This window comes from Coffea arabica, chromosome 11c (assembly GCF_036785885.1).
Source record: "Coffea arabica cultivar ET-39 chromosome 11c, Coffea Arabica ET-39 HiFi, whole genome shotgun sequence".
In the NCBI taxonomy this organism is placed as follows: Eukaryota; Viridiplantae; Streptophyta; class Magnoliopsida; order Gentianales; family Rubiaceae; genus Coffea; species Coffea arabica.
Window position 1 is genome coordinate 24,016,809 of NC_092330.1, and position 16,842 is coordinate 24,033,650.

A 16,842-nucleotide genomic window follows, 5' to 3' on the forward strand; every position below is an offset into this window, starting at 1 on the left:
TTATATTTTGCTTCTCATCGACGCATGAAGGCGGATCTGAAGGCGCGAGACAAGTCAGGAACGGTACGGCTGGATCGAAGCCCGGATCGTCGGTCAAAGTTGTCGGCGCAAATGTATAAGCGCAAGCGTGAAGGATCAATTTCAGGATAATTGAGAGTTGCGCGACGAGGGAAAAAAAAATGGTGCAAATCAACAAGAAAAAAATGTAAAAGTAAATAAAGAAGAGGATGAGAGGAAATTCATGAATTGACGCTTAGAATGAATTCGGGTCCAGAAAAGCCAAACTGCTTCACAGGACGTGGCAGTTTAAAAGAATAAAGCGAAAGGAACATGCCGGGTGCGATCATACCAGCACTAATGCACCGGATCCCATCAGAACTCCGAAGTTAAGCGTGCTTGGGCGAGAGTAGTACTAGGATGGGTGACCCCCTGGGAAGTCCTCGTGTTGCACCCCTCCCTTTTTTGTTTCGAAATCCAAATTTCCCCTTCGTTCTTTATGCTGTTGTAATTTAGCTCCGTCGGAACGATTGCTTTATATTTTGCTTCTCATCGACGCATGAAGGCGGATCTGAAGGCGCGAGACAAGTCAGGAACGGTACGGCTGGATCGAAGCCCGGATCGTCGGTCAAAGTTGTCGGCGCAAATTTATAAGCGCAAGCGTGAAGGATCAATTTCAGGATAATTGAGAGTTGTGCGACGAGGGAAAAAAAAGGTGCAAAGCAACAAGAAAAAAATATAAAAGTAAATAAATAAAAGGATGAGAGGAAATTCATGAATTGACGCTTAGAATGAATTCGGGTCCAGAAAAGCCAAACTGCTTCACAGGACGTGACAGTTTAAAAGAATAAAGCGAAAGGAACGTGGCGGGTGCGATCATACCAGCACTAATGCACCGGATCCCATCAGAACTTCGAAGTTAAGCGTGCTTGGGCGACAGTAGTACTAGGATGGGTGACCCTAGGCCGGTCAACGGGTCGGGTCTACACCCGGATCCGGATCGGATCCCTGAAATTTTTACGGGTATGGGTAGGGATTTAATTCCGTTATCCGGATCCGGATCCGTTTTTTCAAACAAAAAAACGGGTCGGATACGGAATATAGTATTCCGACCCGTATTAGACCCGGATCCGGATATAAATGATTTAATAATTTATAAAAAATATATATTATCAATATAATTTGATTAGGATGATGTATTTGAGTAAAATCAATTTGATTTATTTTCTTATTTGGTTTTTTCTTTGCATTAGCTAGAAATTTGTTTACAAATATATCTTTTTCTCTTTTTTGTTAGAAATTATAAATTTTGGCAAATTTGTTCGGGTAGACCCGACCCGGATCCGAGACTCGCCGGGTCCGGATCCGGAACACCGAATAAAAGACCCGTCGGGTAAACGGGTCGGATCCGGGTCCGGGTCCGGAATAATGAATTCCGGCCCGGACCCGGCCCGTTGACACCCCTAGGTGACCCCCTGGGAAATCCTCGTGTTGCACCCCTCCCTTTTTTGTTTCGAAATCCAAATTTCCCCTTCGTTCTTTATGCTGTAGTAATTTAGCTCCGTCGGAACGATTGCTTTATATTTTGCTTCTCATCGAAGCATGAAGGTGGATCTGAAGGCGCGAGACAAGTCAGGAACGGTACGGCTGGATCGAAGCCCGGATCGTCGGTCAAAGTTGTCGGCGCAAATGTATAAGCGCAAGCGTGAAGGATCAATTTCAGGATAATTGAGAGTTGCGCGACGAAGTAAAAAAAAATGGTGCAAATCAACAAGAAAAAAATGTAAAAGTAAATAAATAAAAGGATGAGGGGAAATTCTTGAATTGACGCTTAAAATGAATTCGGGTCCAGAAAAGCCACACTGCTTCACAGGACGGGGCAGTTTAAAAGAATAAAGCGAAAGGAACATGGCGGGTGCGATCATACCAGTACTAATGCACCGGATCCCATCAGAACTCCGAAGTTAAGCGTGCTTGGGCGAGAGTAGTACTAGGATGGGTGACCCCCTGGGAAGTCCTCGTGTTGCACCCCTCCCTTTTTTGTTTCGAAATCCAAATTTCCCCTTCGTTCTTTATGCTGTAGTAATTTAGCTCCGTCGGAACGATTGCTTTATATTTTGCTTCTCATCGAAGCATGAAGGCGGATCTGAAGGCGCGAGACAAGTCAGGAACGGTACGGCTGGATCGAAGCCCGGATCGTCGGTCAAAGTTGTCGGCGCAAATGTATAAGCGCAAGCGTGAAGGATCAATTTCAGGATAATTGAGAGTTGCGCGACGAGGGAAAAAAAAATGGTGCAAATCAACAAGAAAAAAATGTAAAAGTAAATAAAGAAGAGGATGAGAGGAAATTCATGAATTGACGCTTAGAATGAATTCGGGTCCAGAAAAGCCAAACTGCTTCACAGGACGTGACAGTTTAAAAGAATAAAGCGAAAGGAACATGGCGGGTGCGATCATACCAGCACTAATGCACCGGATCCCATCAGAACTTCGAAGTTAAGCGTGCTTGGGCGACAGCAGTACTAGGATGGGTGACCCTAGGCCGGTCAACGGGTCGGGTCTACACCCGGATCCGGATCGGATCCCTGAAATTTTTGCGGGTATGGGTAGGGATTTAATTCCGTTATCCGGATCCGGATCCGTTTTTTCAAACAAAAAAATGGGTCGGATACGGAATATAGTATTCCGACCCGTATTAGACCAGGATCCGGATATAAATGATTTAATAATTTATAAAAAATATATATTATCAATATAATTTGATTAGGATGATGTATTTGAGTAAAATCAATTTGATTTATTTTCTTATTTGGTTTTTTCTTTGCATTAGCTAGAAATTTGATTACAAATATACCTTTTTCTCTTTTTTGTTAGAAATTGTAAATTTTGGGAAATTTGTTCGGGTAGACCCGACCCGGATCCGAGACTCGCCGGGTCCGGATCCGAAACACCGAATAAAAGACCCGTCGGGTAAACGGGTCGGATCCGGGTCCGGGTCCGGAATAATGAATTCCGGCCCGGACCCGGCCCGTTGACACCCCTAGGTGACCCCCTGGGAAATCCTCGTGTTGCACCCCTCCCTTTTTTGTTTCGAAATCCAAATTTTCCCTTCGTTCTTTATGCTGTAGTAATTTAGCTCCGTCGGAACGATTGCTTTATATTTTGCTTCTCATCGAAGCATGAAGGCGGATCTGAAGGCGCGAGACAAGTCAGGAACGGTACGGCTGGATCGAAGCCCGGATCGTCGGTCAAAGTTGTCGGCGCAAATGTATAAGCGCAAGCGTGAAGGATCAATTTCAGGATAATTGAGAGTTGTGCGACGAGGGAAAAAAAAGGTGCAAAGCAACAAGAAAAAAATATAAAAGTAAATAAATAAAAGGATGTGAGGAAATTCATGAATTGACGCTTAGAATGAATTCGGGTCCAGAAAAGCCAAACTGCTTCACAGGACGTGGCAGTTTAAAAGAATAAAGCGAAAGGAACATGGCGGGTGCGATCATACCAGCACTAATGCACCGGATCCCATCAGAACTTCGAAGTTAAGCGTGCTTGGGCGACAGTAGTACTAGGATGGGTGACCCTAGGCCGGTCAACGGGTCGGGTCTACACCCGGATTCGGATCGGATCCCTGGAATTTTTGCGGGTATGGGTAGGGATTTAATTCCGTTATCCGGATCCGGATCCGTTTTTTCAAACAAAAAAACGGGTCGGATACGGAATATAGTATTCCGACCCGTATTAGACCCGGATCCGGATATAAATGATTTAATAATTTATAAAAAATATATATTATCAATATAATTTGATTAGGATGATGTATTTGAGTAAAATCAATTTGATTTATTTTCTTATTTGGTTTTTTCTTTGCATTAGCTAGAAATTTGATTACAAATATATCTTTTTCTCTTTTTTGTTAGAAATTGTAAATTTTGGGAAATTTGTTCGGGTAGACCCGACCCGGATCCGAGACTCGCCGGGTCCGGATCCGAAACACCGAATAAAAGACCCGTCGGGTAAACGGGTCGGATCCGGGTCCGGGTCCGGAATAATGAATTCCGGCCCGGACCCGGCCCGTTGACACCCCTAGGTGACCCCCTGGGAAATCCTCGTGTTGCACCCCTCCCTTTTTTGTTTCGAAATCCAAATTTTCCCTTCGTTCTTTATGCTGTAGTAATTTAGCTCCGTCGGAACGATTGCTTTATATTTTGCTTCTCATCGAAGCATGAAGGCGGATCTGAAGGCGCGAGACAAGTCAGGAACGGTACGGCTGGATCGAAGCCCGGATCGTCGGTCAAAGTTGTCGGCGCAAATGTATAAGCGCAAGCGTGAAGGATCAATTTCAGGATAATTGAGAGTTGTGCGACGAGGGAAAAAAAAGGTGCAAAGCAACAAGAAAAAAATATAAAAGTAAATAAATAAAAGGATGTGAGGAAATTCATGAATTGACGCTTAGAATGAATTCGGGTCCAGAAAAGCCAAACTGCTTCACAGGACGTGGCAGTTTAAAAGAATAAAGCGAAAGGAACATGGCGGGTGCGATCATACCAGCACTAATGCACCGGATCCCATCAGAACTTCGAAGTTAAGCGTGCTTGGGCGACAGTAGTACTAGGATGGGTGACCCTAGGCCGGTCAACGGGTCGGGTCTACACCCGGATTCGGATCGGATCCCTGGAATTTTTGCGGGTATGGGTAGGGATTTAATTCCGTTATCCGGATCCGGATCCGTTTTTTCAAACAAAAAAACGGGTCGGATACGGAATATAGTATTCCGACCCGTATTAGACCCGGATCCGGATATAAATGATTTAATAATTTATAAAAAATATATATTATCAATATAATTTGATTAGGATGATGTATTTGAGTAAAATCAATTTGATTTATTTTCTTATTTGGTTTTTTCTTTGCATTAGCTAGAAATTTGTTTACAAATATATCTTTTTCTCTTTTTTGTTAGAAATTGTAAATTTTGGGAAATTTGTTCGGGTAGACCCGACCCGGATCCGAGACTCGCCGGGTCCGGATCCGGAACACCGAATAAAAGACCCGTCGGGTAAACGGGTCGGATCCGGGTCCGGGTCCGGAATAATGAATTCCGGCCCGGACCCGGCCCGTTGACACCCCTAGGTGACCCCCTGGGAAATCCTCGTGTTGCACCCCTCCCTTTTTTGTTTCGAAATCCAAATCTCCCCTTCGTTCTTTATGCTGTAGTAATTTAGTTCCGTCGGAACGATTGCTTTATATTTTGCTTCTCATCGAAGCATGAAGGCGGATCTGAAGGCGCGAGACAAGTCAGGAACGGTACGGCTGGATCGAAGCCCGGATCGTCGGTCAAAGTTGTCGGCGCAAATGTATAAGCGCAAGCGTGAAGGATCAATTTCAGGATAATTGAGAGTTGCGCGACGAGGGAAAAAAAAATGGTGCAAATCAACAAGAAAAAAATGTAAAAGTAAATAAATAAAAGGATGAGGGGAAATTCTTGAATTGACGCTTAAAATGAATTCGGGTCCAGAAAAGCCACACTGCTTCACAGGACGGGGCAGTTTAAAAGAATAAAGCGAAAGAAACATGTCGGGTGCGATCATACCAGCACTAATGCACCGGATCCCATTAGAACTCCGAAGTTAAGCGTGCTTGGGCGAGAGTAGTACTAGGATGGGTGACCCCCTGGGAAGTCCTCTTGTTGCACCCCTCCCTTTTTTGTTTCGAAATCCAAATTTCCCCTTCGTTCTTTATGCTGTAGTAATTTAGCTCCGTCGGAACGATTGCTTTATATTTTGCTTCTCATCGACGCATGAAGGCGGATCTGAAGGCGCGAGACAAGTCAGGAACGGTACGGCTGGATCGAAGCCCGGATCGTCGGTCAAAGTTGTCGGCGCAAATGTATAAGCGCAAGCGTGAAGGATCAATTTCAGGATAATTGAGAGTTGCGCGACGAGGGAAAAAAAAATGGTGCAAATCAACAAGAAAAAAATGTAAAAGTAAATAAAGAAGGGGATGAGAGGAAATTCATGAATTGACGCTTAGAATGAATTCGGGTCCAGAAAAGCCAAACTGCTTCACAGGACGTGGCAGTTTAAAAGAATAAAGCGAAAGGAACATGGCGGGTGCGATCATACCAGCACTAATGCACCGGATCCCATCAGAACTCCGAAGTTAAGCGTGCTTGGGCGAGAGTAGTACTAGGATGGGTGACCCCCTGGGAAGTCCTCGTGTTGCACCCCTCCCTTTTTTGTTTCGAAATCCAAATTTCCCCTTCGTTCTTTATGCTGTTGTAATTTAGCTCCGTCGGAACGATTGCTTTATATTTTGCTTCTCATCGACGCATGAAGGCGGATCTGAAGGCGCGAGACAAGTCAGGAACGGTACGGCTGGATCGAAGCCCGGATCGTCGGTCAAAGTTGTCGGCGCAAATTTATAAGCGCAAGCGTGAAGGATCAATTTCAGGATAATTGAGAGTTGTGCGACGAGGGAAAAAAAAGGTGCAAAGCAACAAGAAAAAAATATAAAAGTAAATAAATAAAAGGATGAGAGGAAATTCATGAATTGACGCTTAGAATGAATTCGGGTCCAGAAAAGCCAAACTGCTTCACAGGACGTGGCAGTTTAAAAGAATAAAGCGAAAGGAACGTGGCGGGTGCGATCATACCAGCACTAATGCACCGGATCCCATCAGAACTTCGAAGTTAAGCGTGCTTGGGCGACAGTAGTACTAGGATGGGTGACCCTAGGCCGGTCAACGGGTCGGTTCTACACCCGGATCCGGATCGGATCCCTGAAATTTTTACGGGTATGGGTAGGGATTTAATTCCGTTATCCGGATCCGGATCCGTTTTTTCAAACAAAAAAACGGGTCGGATACGGAATATAGTATTCCGACCCGTATTAGACCCGGATCCGGATATAAATGATTTAATAATTTATAAAAAATATATATTATCAATATAATTTGATTAGGATGATATATTTGAGTAAAATCAATTTGATTTATTTTCTTATTTGGTTTTTTCTTTGCATTAGCTAGAAATTTGTTTACAAATATATCTTTTTCTCTTTTTTGTTAGAAATTATAAATTTTGGCAAATTTGTTCAGGTAGACCCGACCCGGATCCGAGACTCGCCGGGTCCGGATCCGGAACACCGAATAAAAGACCCGTCGGGTAAACGGGTCGGATCCGGGTCCGGGTCCGGAATAATGAATTCCGGCCCGGACCCGGCCCGTTGACACCCCTAGGTGACCCCCTGGGAAATCCTCGTGTTGCACCCCTCCCTTTTTTGTTTCGAAATCCAAATTTCCCCTTCGTTCTTTATGCTGTAGTAATTTAGCTCCGTCGGAACGATTGCTTTATATTTTGCTTCTCATCGAAGCATGAAGGCGGATCTGAAGGCGCGAGACAAGTCAGGAACGGTACGGCTGGATCGAAGCCCGGATCGTCGGTCAAAGTTGTCGGCGCAAATGTATAAGCGCAAGCGTGAAGGATCAATTTCAGGATAATTGAGAGTTGCGCGACGAGGGAAAAAAAATGGTGCAAATCAACAAGAAAAAAATGTAAAAGTAAATAAATAAAAGGATGAGAGGAAATTCATGAATTGACGCTTAGAATGAATTCGGGTCCAGAAAAGCCAAACTGCTTCACAGGACGTGGCAGTTTAAAAGAATAAAGCGAAAGGAACATGGCGGGTGCGATCATACCAGCACTAATGCACCGGATCCCATCAGAACTCCGAAGTTAAGCGTGCTTGGGCGAGAGTAGTACTAGGATGGGTGACCCCCTGGGAAGTCCTCGTGTTGCACCCCTTCCTTTTTTGTTTCGAAATCCAAATTTCCCCTTCGTTCTTTATGCTGTAGTAATTTAGCTCCGTCGGAACGATTGCTTTATATTTTGCTTCTCATCGAAGCATGAAGGCGGATCTGAAGGCGCGAGACAAGTCAGGAACGGTACGGCTGGATCGAAGCCCGGATCGTCGGTCAAAGTTGTCGGCGCAAATGTATAAGCGCAAGCGTGAAGGATCAATTTCAGGATAATTGAGAGTTGCGCGACGAGGGAAAAAAAAATGGTGCAAATCAACAAGAAAAAAATGTAAAAGTAAATAAAGAAGAGGATGAGAGGAAATTCATGAATTGACGCTTAGAATGAATTCGGGTCCAGAAAAGCCAAACTGCTTCACAGGACGTGACAGTTTAAAAGAATAAAGCGAAAGGAACATGGCGGGTGCGATCATACCAGCACTAATGCACCGGATCCCATCAGAACTTCGAAGTTAAGCGTGCTTGGGCGACAGCAGTACTAGGATGGGTGACCCTAGGCCGGTCAACGGGTCGGGTCTACACCCGGATCCGGATCGGATCCCTGAAATTTTTGCGGGTATGGGTAGGGATTTAATTCCGTTATCCGGATCCGGATCCGTTTTTTCAAACAAAAAAACGGGTCGGATACGGAATATAGTATTCCGACCCGTATTAGACCAGGATCCGGATATAAATGATTTAATAATTTATAAAAAATATATATTATCAATATAATTTGATTAGGATGATGTATTTGAGTAAAATCAATTTGATTTATTTTCTTATTTGGTTTTTTCTTTGCATTAGCTAGAAATTTGATTACAAATATATCTTTTTCTCTTTTTTGTTAGAAATTGTAAATTTTGGGAAATTTGTTCGGGTAGACCCGACCCGGATCCGAGACTCGCCGGGTCCGGATCCGAAACACCGAATAAAAGACCCGTCGGGTAAACGGGTCGGATCCCGGTCCGGGTCCGGAATAATGAATTCCGGCCCGGACCCGGCCCGTTGACACCCCTAGGTGACCCCCTGGGAAATCCTCGTGTTGCACCCCTCCCTTTTTTGTTTCGAAATCCAAATTTTCCCTTCGTTCTTTATGCTGTAGTAATTTAGCTCCGTCGGAACGATTGCTTTATATTTTGCTTCTCATCGAAGCATGAAGGCGGATCTGAAGGCGCGAGACAAGTCAGGAACGGTACGGCTGGATCGAACCCCGGATCGTCGGTCAAAGTTGTCGGCGCAAATGTATAAGCGCAAGCGTGAAGGATCAATTTCAGGATAATTGAGAGTTGTGCGACGAGGGAAAAAAAAGGTGCAAAGCAACAAGAAAAAAATATAAAAGTAAATAAATAAAAGGATGTGAGGAAATTCATGAATTGACGCTTAGAATGAATTCGGGTCCAGAAAAGCCAAACTGCTTCACAGGACGTGGCAGTTTAAAAGAATAAAGCGAAAGGAACATGGCGGGTGCGATCATACCAGCACTAATGCACCGGATCCCATCAGAACTTCGAAGTTAAGCGTGCTTGGGCGACAGTAGTACTAGGATGGGTGACCCTAGGCCGGTCAACGGGTCGGGTCTACACCCGGATTCGGATCGGATCCCTGGAATTTTTGCGGGTATGGGTAGGGATTTAATTCCGTTATCCGGATCCGGATCCGTTTTTTCAAACAAAAAAACGGGTCGGATACGGAATATAGTATTCCGACCCGTATTAGACCCGGATCCGGATATAAATGATTTAATAATTTATAAAAAATATATATTATCAATATAATTTGATTAGGATGATGTATTTGAGTAAAATCAATTTGATTTATTTTCTTATTTGGTTTTTTCTTTGCATTAGCTAGAAATTTGTTTACAAATATATCTTTTTCTCTTTTTTGTTAGAAATTGTAAATTTTGGGAAATTTGTTCGGGTAGACCCGACCCGGATCCGAGACTCGCCGGGTCCGGATCCGGAACACCGAATAAAAGACCCGTCGGGTAAACGGGTCGGATCCGGGTCCGGGTCCGGAATAATGAATTCCGGCCCGGACCCGGCCCGTTGACACCCCTAGGTGACCCCCTGGGAAATCCTCGTGTTGCACCCCTCCCTTTTTTGTTTCGAAATCCAAATTTCCCCTTCGTTCTTTATGCTGTAGTAATTTAGCTCCGTCGGAACGATTGCTTTATATTTTGCTTCTCATCGAAGCATGAAGGCGGATCTGAAGGCGCGAGACAAGTCAGGAACGGTACGGCTGGATCGAAGCCCGGATCGTCGGTCAAAGTTGTCGGCGCAAATGTATAAGCGCAAGCGTGAAGGATCAATTTCAGGATAATTGAGAGTTGCGCGACGAGGGAAAAAAAAATGGTGCAAATCAACAAGAAAAAAATGTAAAAGTAAATAAATAAAAGGATGAGGGGAAATTCTTGAATTGACGCTTAAAATGAATTCGGGTCCAGAAAAGCCACACTGCTTCACAGGACGGGGCAGTTTAAAAGAATAAAGCGAAAGAAACATGTCGGGTGCGATCATACCAGCACTAATGCACCGGATCCCATCAGAACTCCGAAGTTAAGCGTGCTTGGGCGAGAGTAGTACTAGGATGGGTGACCCCCTGGGAAGTCCTCTTGTTGCACCCCTCCCTTTTTTGTTTCGAAATCCAAATTTCCCCTTCGTTCTTTATGCTGTAGTAATTTAGCTCCGTCGGAACGATTGCTTTATATTTTGCTTCTCATCGACGCATGAAGGCGGATCTGAAGGCGCGAGACAAGTCAGGAACGGTACGGCTGGATCGAAGCCCGGATCGTCGGTCAAAGTTGTCGGCGCAAATGTATAAGCGCAAGCGTGAAGGATCAATTTCAGGATAATTGAGAGTTGCGCGACGAGGGAAAAAAAAATGGTGCAAATCAACAAGAAAAAAATGTAAAAGTAAATAAAGAAGAGGATGAGAGGAAATTCATGAATTGACGCTTAGAATGAATTCGGGTCCAGAAAAGCCAAACTGCTTCACAGGACGTGGCAGTTTAAAAGAATAAAGCGAAAGGAACATGGCGGGTGCGATCATACCAGCACTAATGCACCGGATCCCATCAGAACTCCGAAGTTAAGCGTGCTTGGGCGAGAGTAGTACTAGGATGGGTGACCCCCTGGGAAGTCCTCGTGTTGCACCCCTCCCTTTTTTGTTTCGAAATCCAAATTTCCCCTTCGTTCTTTATGCTGTTGTAATTTAGCTCCGTCGGAACGATTGCTTTATATTTTGCTTCTCATCGACGCATGAAGGCGGATCTGAAGGCGCGAGACAAGTCAGGAACGGTACGGCTGGATCGAAGCCCGGATCGTCGGTCAAAGTTGTCGGCGCAAATTTATAAGCGCAAGCGTGAAGGATCAATTTCAGGATAATTGAGAGTTGTGCGACGAGGGAAAAAAAAGGTGCAAAGCAACAAGAAAAAAATATAAAAGTAAATAAATAAAAGGATGAGAGGAAATTCATGAATTGACGCTTAGAATGAATTCGGGTCCAGAAAAGCCAAACTGCTTCACAGGACGTGGCAGTTTAAAAGAATAAAGCGAAAGGAACGTGGCGGGTGCGATCATACCAGCACTAATGCACCGGATCCCATCAGAACTTCGAAGTTAAGCGTGCTTGGGCGACAGTAGTACTAGGATGGGTGACCCTAGGCCGGTCAACGGGTCGGTTCTACACCCGGATCCGGATCGGATCCCTGAAATTTTTACGGGTATGGGTAGGGATTTAATTCCGTTATCCGGATCCGGATCCGTTTTTTCAAACAAAAAAACGGGTCGGATACGGAATATAGTATTCCGACCCGTATTAGACCCGGATCCGGATATAAATGATTTAATAATTTATAAAAAATATATATTATCAATATAATTTGATTAGGATGATGTATTTGAGTAAAATCAATTTGATTTATTTTCTTATTTGGTTTTTTCTTTGCATTAGCTAGAAATTTGTTTACAAATATATCTTTTTCTCTTTTTTGTTAGAAATTATAAATTTTGGCAAATTTGTTCAGGTAGACCCGACCCGGATCCGAGACTCGCCGGGTCCGGATCCGGAACACCGAATAAAAGACCCGTCGGGTAAACGGGTCGGATCCGGGTCCGGGTCCGGAATAATGAATTCCGGCCCGGACCCGGCCCGTTGACACCCCTAGGTGACCCCCTGGGAAATCCTCGTGTTGCACCCCTCCCTTTTTTGTTTCGAAATCCAAATTTCCCCTTCGTTCTTTATGCTGTAGTAATTTAGCTCCGTCGGAACGATTGCTTTATATTTTGCTTCTCATCGAAGCATGAAGGCGGATCTGAAGGCGCGAGACAAGTCAGGAACGGTACGGCTGGATCGAAGCCCGGATCGTCGGTCAAAGTTGTCGGCGCAAATGTATAAGCGCAAGCGTGAAGGATCAATTTCAGGATAATTGAGAGTTGCGCGACGAGGGAAAAAAAATGGTGCAAATCAACAAGAAAAAAATGTAAAAGTAAATAAATAAAAGGATGAGAGGAAATTCATGAATTGACGCTTAGAATGAATTCGGGTCCAGAAAAGCCAAACTGCTTCACAGGACGTGGCAGTTTAAAAGAATAAAGCGAAAGGAACATGGCGGGTGCGATCATACCAGCACTAATGCACCGGATCCCATCAGAACTCCGAAGTTAAGCGTGCTTGGGCGAGAGTAGTACTAGGATGGGTGACCCCCTGGGAAGTCCTCGTGTTGCACCCCTTCCTTTTTTGTTTCGAAATCCAAATTTCCCCTTCGTTCTTTATGCTGTAGTAATTTAGCTCCGTCGGAACGATTGCTTTATATTTTGCTTCTCATCGAAGCATGAAGGCGGATCTGAAGGCGCGAGACAAGTCAGGAACGGTACGGCTGGATCGAAGCCCGGATCGTCGGTCAAAGTTGTCGGCGCAAATGTATAAGCGCAAGCGTGAAGGATCAATTTCAGGATAATTGAGAGTTGCGCGACGAGGGAAAAAAAAATGGTGCAAATCAACAAGAAAAAAATGTAAAAGTAAATAAAGAAGAGGATGAGAGGAAATTCATGAATTGACGCTTAGAATGAATTCGGGTCCAGAAAAGCCAAACTGCTTCACAGGACGTGACAGTTTAAAAGAATAAAGCGAAAGGAACATGGCGGGTGCGATCATACCAGCACTAATGCACCGGATCCCATCAGAACTTCGAAGTTAAGCGTGCTTGGGCGACAGCAGTACTAGGATGGGTGACCCTAGGCCGGTCAACGGGTCGGGTCTACACCCGGATCCGGATCGGATCCCTGAAATTTTTGCGGGTATGGGTAGGGATTTAATTCCGTTATCCGGATCCGGATCCGTTTTTTCAAACAAAAAAACGGGTCGGATACGGAATATAGTATTCCGACCCGTATTAGACCAGGATCCGGATATAAATGATTTAATAATTTATAAAAAATATATATTATCAATATAATTTGATTAGGATGATGTATTTGAGTAAAATCAATTTGATTTATTTTCTTATTTGGTTTTTTCTTTGCATTAGCTAGAAATTTGATTACAAATATATCTTTTTCTCTTTTTTGTTAGAAATTGTAAATTTTGGGAAATTTGTTCGGGTAGACCCGACCCGGATCCGAGACTCGCCGGGTCCGGATCCGAAACACCGAATAAAAGACCCGTCGGGTAAACGGGTCGGATCCGGGTCCGGGTCCGGAATAATGAATTCCGGCCCGGACCCGGCCCGTTGACAACCCTAGGTGACCCCCTGGGAAATCCTCGTGTTGCACCCCTCCCTTTTTTGTTTCGAAATCCAAATTTTCCCTTCGTTCTTTATGCTGTAGTAATTTAGCTCCGTCGGAACGATTGCTTTATATTTTGCTTCTCATCGAAGCATGAAGGCGGATCTGAAGGCGCGAGACAAGTCAGGAACGGTACGGCTGGATCGAAGCCCGGATCGTCGGTCAAAGTTGTCGGCGCAAATGTATAAGCGCAAGCGTGAAGGATCAATTTCAGGATAATTGAGAGTTGTGCGACGAGGGAAAAAAAAGGTGCAAAGCAACAAGAAAAAAATATAAAAGTAAATAAATAAAAGGATGTGAGGAAATTCATGAATTGACGCTTAGAATGAATTCGGGTCCAGAAAAGCCAAACTGCTTCACAGGACGTGGCAGTTTAAAAGAATAAAGCGAAAGGAACATGGCGGGTGCGATCATACCAGCACTAATGCACCGGATCCCATCAGAACTTCGAAGTTAAGCGTGCTTGGGCGACAGTAGTACTAGGATGGGTGACCCTAGGCCGGTCAACGGGTCGGGTCTACACCCGGATTCGGATCGGATCCCTGGAATTTTTGCGGGTATGGGTAGGGATTTAATTCCGTTATCCGGATCCGGATCCGTTTTTTCAAACAAAAAAACGGGTCGGATACGGAATATAGTATTCCGACCCGTATTAGACCCGGATCCGGATATAAATGATTTAATAATTTATAAAAAATATATATTATCAATATAATTTGATTAGGATGATGTATTTGAGTAAAATCAATTTGATTTATTTTCTTATTTGGTTTTTTCTTTGCATTAGCTAGAAATTTGTTTACAAATATATCTTTTTCTCTTTTTTGTTAGAAATTGTAAATTTTGGGAAATTTGTTCGGGTAGACCCGACCCGGATCCGAGACTCGCCGGGTCCGGATCCGGAACACCGAATAAAAGACCCGTCGGGTAAACGGGTCGGATCCGGGTCCGGGTCCGGAATAATGAATTCCGGCCCGGACCCGGCCCGTTGACACCCCTAGGTGACCCCCTGGGAAATCCTCGTGTTGCACCCCTCCCTTTTTTGTTTCGAAATCCAAATTTCCCCTTCGTTCTTTATGCTGTAGTAATTTAGCTCCGTCGGAACGATTGCTTTATATTTTGCTTCTCATCGAAGCATGAAGGCGGATCTGAAGGCGCGAGACAAGTCAGGAACGGTACGGCTGGATCGAAGCCCGGATCGTCGGTCAAAGTTGTCGGCGCAAATGTATAAGCGCAAGCGTGAAGGATCAATTTCAGGATAATTGAGAGTTGCGCGACGAGGGAAAAAAAAATGGTGCAAATCAACAAGAAAAAAATGTAAAAGTAAATAAATAAAAGGATGAGGGGAAATTCTTGAATTGACGCTTAAAATGAATTCGGGTCCAGAAAAGCCACACTGCTTCACAGGACGGGGCAGTTTAAAAGAATAAAGCGAAAGAAACATGTCGGGTGCGATCATACCAGCACTAATGCACCGGATCCCATCAGAACTCCGAAGTTAAGCGTGCTTGGGCGAGAGTAGTACTAGGATGGGTGACCCCCTGGGAAGTCCTCTTGTTGCACCCCTCCCTTTTTTGTTTCGAAATCCAAATTTCCCCTTCGTTCTTTATGCTGTAGTAATTTAGCTCCGTCGGAACGATTGCTTTATATTTTGCTTCTCATCGACGCATGAAGGCGGATCTGAAGGCGCGAGACAAGTCAGGAACGGTACGGCTGGATCGAAGCCCGGATCGTCGGTCAAAGTTGTCGGCGCAAATGTATAAGCGCAAGCGTGAAGGATCAATTTCAGGATAATTGAGAGTTGCGCGACGAGGGAAAAAAAAATGGTGCAAATCAACAAGAAAAAAATGTAAAAGTAAATAAAGAAGAGGATGAGAGGAAATTCATGAATTGACGCTTAGAATGAATTCGGGTCCAGAAAAGCCAAACTGCTTCACAGGACGTGGCAGTTTAAAAGAATAAAGCGAAAGGAACATGGCGGGTGCGATCATACCAGCACTAATGCACCGGATCCCATCAGAACTCCGAAGTTAAGCGTGCTTGGGCGAGAGTAGTACTAGGATGGGTGACCCCCTGGGAAGTCCTCGTGTTGCACCCCTCCCTTTTTTGTTTCGAAATCCAAATTTCCCCTTCGTTCTTTATGCTGTTGTAATTTAGCTCCGTCGGAACGATTGCTTTATATTTTGCTTCTCATCGACGCATGAAGGCGGATCTGAAGGCGCGAGACAAGTCAGGAACGGTACGGCTGGATCGAAGCCCGGATCGTCGGTCAAAGTTGTCGGCGCAAATTTATAAGCGCAAGCGTGAAGGATCAATTTCAGGATAATTGAGAGTTGTGCGACGAGGGAAAAAAAAGGTACAAAGCAACAAGAAAAAAATATAAAAGTAAATAAATAAAAGGATGAGAGGAAATTCATGAATTGACGCTTAGAATGAATTCGGGTCCAGAAAAGCCAAACTGCTTCACAGGACGTGGCAGTTTAAAAGAATAAAGCGAAAGGAACGTGGCGGGTGCGATCATACCAGCACTAATGCACCGGATCCCATCAGAACTTCGAAGTTAAGCGTGCTTGGGCGACAGTAGTACTAGGATGGGTGACCCTAGGCCGGTCAACGGGTCGGGTCTACACCCGGATCCGGATCGGATCCCTGAAATTTTTACGGGTATGGGTAGGGATTTAATTCCGTTATCCGGATCCGGATCCGTTTTTTCAAACAAAAAAACGGGTCGGATACGGAATATAGTATTCCGACCCGTATTAGACCCGGATCCGGATATAAATGATTTAATAATTTATAAAAAATATATATTATCAATATAATTTGATTAGGATGATGTATTTGAGTAAAATCAATTTGATTTATTTTCTTATTTGGTTTTTTCTTTGCATTAGCTAGAAATTTGTTTACAAATATATCTTTTTCTCTTTTTTGTTAGAAATTGTAAATTTTGGGAAATTTGTTCGGGTAGACCCGACCCGGATCCGAGACTCGCCGGGTCCGGATCCGGAACACCGAATAAAAGACCCGTCGGGTAAACGGGTCGGATCCGGGTCCGGGTCCGGAATAATGAATTCCGGCCGGGACCCGGCCCGTTGACACCCCTAGGTGACCCCCTGGGAAATCCTCGTGTTGCACCCCTCCCTTTTTTGTTTCGAAATCCAAATTTCCCCTTCGTTCTTTATGCTGTAGTAATTTAGCTCCGTCGGAACGATTGCTTTATATTTTGCTTCTCATCGAAGCATGAAGGCGGATCTGAAGGCG

General features: G+C 44.4%; 10 non-coding genes and 11 pseudogenes across 10 annotated transcripts; all 21 read left to right on the forward strand.

Annotated features, from left to right (window-relative positions):
• Positions 1-335: 335 nt before the first annotated feature.
• Positions 336-454, forward strand: LOC140017457 (5S ribosomal RNA). Its single transcript, XR_011823766.1, has one exon. It is a non-coding gene; the product is annotated as a 5S ribosomal RNA (ribosomal RNA).
• A 411-nt stretch (positions 455-865) lies between these two features.
• On the forward strand, positions 866-983 carry LOC140019894 (5S ribosomal RNA; annotated as a pseudogene).
• Positions 984-1,910: 927 nt separating this feature from the next.
• Positions 1,911-2,029, forward strand: LOC140017580 (5S ribosomal RNA). The gene has a single exon (XR_011823888.1). It is a non-coding gene; the product is annotated as a 5S ribosomal RNA (ribosomal RNA).
• Positions 2,030-2,442: 413 nt separating this feature from the next.
• On the forward strand, positions 2,443-2,560 carry LOC140020455 (5S ribosomal RNA; annotated as a pseudogene).
• A 925-nt stretch (positions 2,561-3,485) lies between these two features.
• On the forward strand, positions 3,486-3,603 carry LOC140019895 (5S ribosomal RNA; annotated as a pseudogene).
• Positions 3,604-4,528: 925 nt separating this feature from the next.
• On the forward strand, positions 4,529-4,646 carry LOC140019896 (5S ribosomal RNA; annotated as a pseudogene).
• A 927-nt stretch (positions 4,647-5,573) lies between these two features.
• On the forward strand, positions 5,574-5,692 carry LOC140018005 (5S ribosomal RNA). The gene has a single exon (XR_011824309.1). It is a non-coding gene; the product is annotated as a 5S ribosomal RNA (ribosomal RNA).
• Positions 5,693-6,105: 413 nt separating this feature from the next.
• On the forward strand, positions 6,106-6,224 carry LOC140017458 (5S ribosomal RNA). Its single transcript, XR_011823767.1, has one exon. It is a non-coding gene; the product is annotated as a 5S ribosomal RNA (ribosomal RNA).
• Positions 6,225-6,635: 411 nt separating this feature from the next.
• Positions 6,636-6,753, forward strand: LOC140020349 (5S ribosomal RNA; annotated as a pseudogene).
• Positions 6,754-7,679: 926 nt separating this feature from the next.
• On the forward strand, positions 7,680-7,798 carry LOC140017459 (5S ribosomal RNA). The gene has a single exon (XR_011823768.1). It is a non-coding gene; the product is annotated as a 5S ribosomal RNA (ribosomal RNA).
• A 413-nt stretch (positions 7,799-8,211) lies between these two features.
• On the forward strand, positions 8,212-8,329 carry LOC140020456 (5S ribosomal RNA; annotated as a pseudogene).
• A 925-nt stretch (positions 8,330-9,254) lies between these two features.
• Positions 9,255-9,372, forward strand: LOC140019898 (5S ribosomal RNA; annotated as a pseudogene).
• Positions 9,373-10,299: 927 nt separating this feature from the next.
• LOC140017954 (5S ribosomal RNA) lies at positions 10,300-10,418 on the forward strand. The gene has a single exon (XR_011824259.1). It is a non-coding gene; the product is annotated as a 5S ribosomal RNA (ribosomal RNA).
• Positions 10,419-10,831: 413 nt separating this feature from the next.
• Positions 10,832-10,950, forward strand: LOC140017460 (5S ribosomal RNA). Its single transcript, XR_011823769.1, has one exon. It is a non-coding gene; the product is annotated as a 5S ribosomal RNA (ribosomal RNA).
• A 411-nt stretch (positions 10,951-11,361) lies between these two features.
• On the forward strand, positions 11,362-11,479 carry LOC140020350 (5S ribosomal RNA; annotated as a pseudogene).
• A 926-nt stretch (positions 11,480-12,405) lies between these two features.
• Positions 12,406-12,524, forward strand: LOC140017461 (5S ribosomal RNA). The gene has a single exon (XR_011823770.1). It is a non-coding gene; the product is annotated as a 5S ribosomal RNA (ribosomal RNA).
• A 413-nt stretch (positions 12,525-12,937) lies between these two features.
• Positions 12,938-13,055, forward strand: LOC140020458 (5S ribosomal RNA; annotated as a pseudogene).
• Positions 13,056-13,980: 925 nt separating this feature from the next.
• LOC140019899 (5S ribosomal RNA) lies at positions 13,981-14,098 on the forward strand (annotated as a pseudogene).
• Positions 14,099-15,025: 927 nt separating this feature from the next.
• LOC140017955 (5S ribosomal RNA) lies at positions 15,026-15,144 on the forward strand. Its single transcript, XR_011824260.1, has one exon. It is a non-coding gene; the product is annotated as a 5S ribosomal RNA (ribosomal RNA).
• Positions 15,145-15,557: 413 nt separating this feature from the next.
• On the forward strand, positions 15,558-15,676 carry LOC140017462 (5S ribosomal RNA). Its single transcript, XR_011823771.1, has one exon. It is a non-coding gene; the product is annotated as a 5S ribosomal RNA (ribosomal RNA).
• A 411-nt stretch (positions 15,677-16,087) lies between these two features.
• LOC140019900 (5S ribosomal RNA) lies at positions 16,088-16,205 on the forward strand (annotated as a pseudogene).
• Positions 16,206-16,842: the final 637 nt, after the last annotated feature.